This window comes from Sus scrofa, chromosome 13, assembly GCF_054392235.1.
Source record: "Sus scrofa isolate SSC_HxYL_T2T_F1_AM1 chromosome 13, Sscrofa_HxYL_maternal_Yorkshire_Landrace_v2.0, whole genome shotgun sequence".
NCBI classification, from domain to species: domain Eukaryota; kingdom Metazoa; phylum Chordata; class Mammalia; order Artiodactyla; family Suidae; genus Sus; species Sus scrofa.
In genome coordinates, this window is record NC_139395.1 from 211,390,511 (window position 1) to 211,394,170 (window position 3,660).

A 3,660-nucleotide genomic window follows, 5' to 3' on the forward strand; every position below is an offset into this window, starting at 1 on the left:
CTGGATCTAAGCCAAAATGGGAAAGGAAAAGACTCATATCAACTTTGTCATCTTTGGACAGGTTGATTCAGGCAAGTCCACCATTAATGGCCATTTGAGCTACAAATGTGGTGTGATCGACAAAAGGACCACGGAAAAATTTAAGAAGGAGGCTGCTTAGATGGGAAAGGGCTCCTTCAAAGATGCCTAGGTCTTGGATAAAGTAAAAGATGAGTGTGGTATCACCCTCAATACCTCCCTGTGGAAATTCAAGACCAGCAAGTATGATGTGACTATCACTGATGGCCCAGGACATAGAGACTTCATGAAAAACATGATCACAGTCAGGTCAGCCACACTGTGCTGCCTCGATTGTTGCTGATGGTGTTGGTGAAATTGTCTCCAAGACACACATACCCGGAAGAGTTAATATTATCAAAATGACTATACTACCTAAGGCAACCTACGGATTCAATGCAATCCCTATCAAATTACCAAGGACATTTTTCACAGAACTTGAACAAAATATTTTCAAGTTTTTTTGGAAGCACAAAAGACTCAGAATAGCCAAAGACATCCTGAAAAAGAAAAATGGAGCTGGAGGAATCAGGCTCCCGGACTTCAGGCTATACTACAAAGCAACAGTCATCAAAACCGCATGGTACTGGCACAAAGACAGACATGTAGATCAGTGGAACAGGATAGAAAGCCCAGAATTAAACCCATGCACCTACAGCCAACTAATCTATGACAAAGGAGGCAAGAATATACAATGGAGAAAGGACAGCCTGTTCAATAAGTGGAAAACTGGAAAAGAATGAAATTAGAACACTCCCTAACACCATACACAAAAATAAACTCAAAATGGATTAAAGACCTAGATATAAGACCAGACACTATCAAACTCCTAGAGGAAAACATAGGCCAAACACTCTCTGACATAAATGACAGCAACATCTTCTCAGATCCACCTATCAGAGTATTGACAACAAAAACAAAAATAAAAAAATGGGACCTGCTCAAACTTCAAAGTTTCTGCACAGCAAAGGAAACCCTAAACAAAAAGACAACCCACAGAATGGGAGAAAATCTTTGCAAGTGAATCGACTGACAAGGGATTAATCTCCAAGATTTATAAACAACTTCTGCAGCTCCATACCAAAAAACAAACAACCCCATCCAAAAATGGGCAGAAGATCTAAACAGACAGTTCTCCAAAGAAGACATACAGATGGCCGAGAAACACATGAAAAGATGTTCAACGTCACTCATTATTAGAGAAATGCAAATCAAAACCACAATGAGGTACCACCTTGCACCAGCCAGAATGGCCATCATCCAAAAGTCTACAAACAATAAGTGCTGGAGAGGGTGTGGAGAAAAAGGAACCCTAGTACACTGTTCGTGGGATTGTCAGTTGGTGCAACCACTGGGGAAAGCAGTATGGAGAGTCCTCAGAAAACTAAACATAGAACTACCATTTGATCCAGCAATCCCACTCCTGGGCATCTATCCAGAGAAAACCACGACTCACAAAGACACATGTACTCCAATGTTCATTGCAGCACTATTTGCAATAGCCAAGACATGGAAACAACCTCAATGTCCATTGACAGAGGAGTGGATCCAGAAGAGGTGGTACATATACACAATGGAATATTACTCAGCCATTAAAAAGAACGAAATACCAGCATTTTTTGCAACATGGACCTAGAAACTATCATGCTAAGTGAAGTCAGCCATACAATGAGACACCAACATCCAATGCTTTCACTGACATGTGGAATCTGAAAAAAGGACACAATGAACTTCTTTGCAGAACAGATGATGACTCACAGACATTGAAAAACTTATGGTCTCCGGAGGAGACATTTTGGGGGGTGGGGGGATGTGCCTGGGCTGTGGGATGGAAATCCTGTGAAATCAGACTGTTATGATCATTATACACCTACAGATGTGATAAATTCATTTGAGTAATAAAAAATTTAAAAAAGAAAAAAAAAAAGACACACATACCCATGGGCATGCCATTCTGGCTTACACACTGGATGTGAAACAACTAATTGTTGGTGTTAAAAGAAGAGATTTCTACAGCCAGAAAGAGATATAAGGAAATCATTAAGAAAATTGGCTGTTAACACTCACATGGTAGCTTTTGTACCAGTTCTGCTTGGAGTGGTGCTAACATGCTGGAGCCATGGAAAGCCACCCATAAAGATGGCAATGCCTGTGGAAACACACTTCCTCAGGCCATGGATGGCATCCTGGCACCAACTTGTCCAACTGCCAAGCCTTTTTTGTCTGCTCCTCCAGGATGGCTACAACATTGATGGAATGGTACTGTCCCTGTGGAGACTAGTGTTCTCAAACCCAGCATGACAGTCGCCTTGGCTGCAGTCAGTGTTACAACTGAAGTCAAGTCAGTTGAAATGCACCATGAAGCTTTGAGTGAAGCTCTTCTTGGGGACCATGTGGGCTTCGATATTGAGAAGGTGTCTTTCAAATGTCTTCACCATGGTCCTGTGAGTTTGACAGCAAAAGTGACCCACCAGTGGAAGCTGCTGACCTCCTGACTCTCCTGAATCATCCAGGCCAAATAAGTGCTGGCTACCCACTTGTGTGGCTTGTCATGCAGCTCACAGTGCTTGCAAATTTGCTGAGCTGAAAGAGAACCTTGATGGCCATTCTGGGAGAAAGCTGGAAGATAACCCCAAATTCTTGAAATCTGGTGAAAGCTTCGTGCCTGGTGCATTTCAACTGCCATATTGATATGGCTCCTGGCAAGCCCAAGTATGTTGAGAGGTTCTCTGATGATCTTCCTTTGGGTCATTTTACTATTTGTGACCTGAGACAGCTGGTTGCTGTGGGTGTCATCAAAGAAGTAGCAAAGAAAGCTGCTGGAACTGGCAAGTTTAGGAGGCTAAATTAATATTGTTCCCAATACCAGTGACGAAGAATGATCTCGGAACTCTTTGTCTCAGTTGGCCATTTAGGTTTAATAATAAAAGACTAGTTAATGATAATGTATCATAAAAACTTTTGAGGGAATGAGAATGTTTTTTGTGAGCCCTGCGTGCACCTACATCACCTACAGAGGGCGCCCTTGTCAATTCCTAGTACCTTCCCTTGTTGGGTTGCAGGTACTGCACCTTTTGAAGTGGCAGGTTTGTTTATCCCCAGCACCTGTGCAGCAGTCTTTGGCCTCCCAAGGACTTTCCCCATCCTTCTGAGGCTTTTGCTAAAGGATTTTTATTGCTGTCGACCAAAGGGAAACAGACTGGGCTCATTGCCAATCCTTCTTTTTTCCTTCTAGGAGAGAAACAATTACTAGCGGGGCCAATGTGGTCAATATATTCACCTTTTAAAAATGGTGAAATTAAATTTTAAAAAATTAATTAAAAGTTTAAATTAAAAAATTTTAAAGCAGAAAGCTTTTTTTAAAAAAACGGGAAGCATTTAAAGAAGAAGAAAAATGAAGGTGTTAATGTGTATTTTACCATAGTAAAAAATAATTTAGGAAAAGCAAGTTTAGAGAGTGTCACCCTTTGAGGATTGGAGGAACTGATGTCAAATTCGGCTGGCAATTTATGTCATTGCTTTTTTGTTTTGGAGGGTGGTTTGGCCACGTCCATAGCAAGTGGAAGTTCCCTGGGTCAGGGATGGAACCCACACAACAGCAGC

At 41.6% G+C, this 3,660-nt stretch overlaps 1 pseudogene; it reads left to right on the forward strand.

Annotated features, from left to right (window-relative positions):
- The first annotated feature begins 1,996 nt into the window (after positions 1-1,996).
- On the forward strand, positions 1,997-2,908 carry LOC100623026 (elongation factor 1-alpha 1 pseudogene; annotated as a pseudogene).
- The last annotated feature ends 752 nt before the right edge of the window (positions 2,909-3,660 follow it).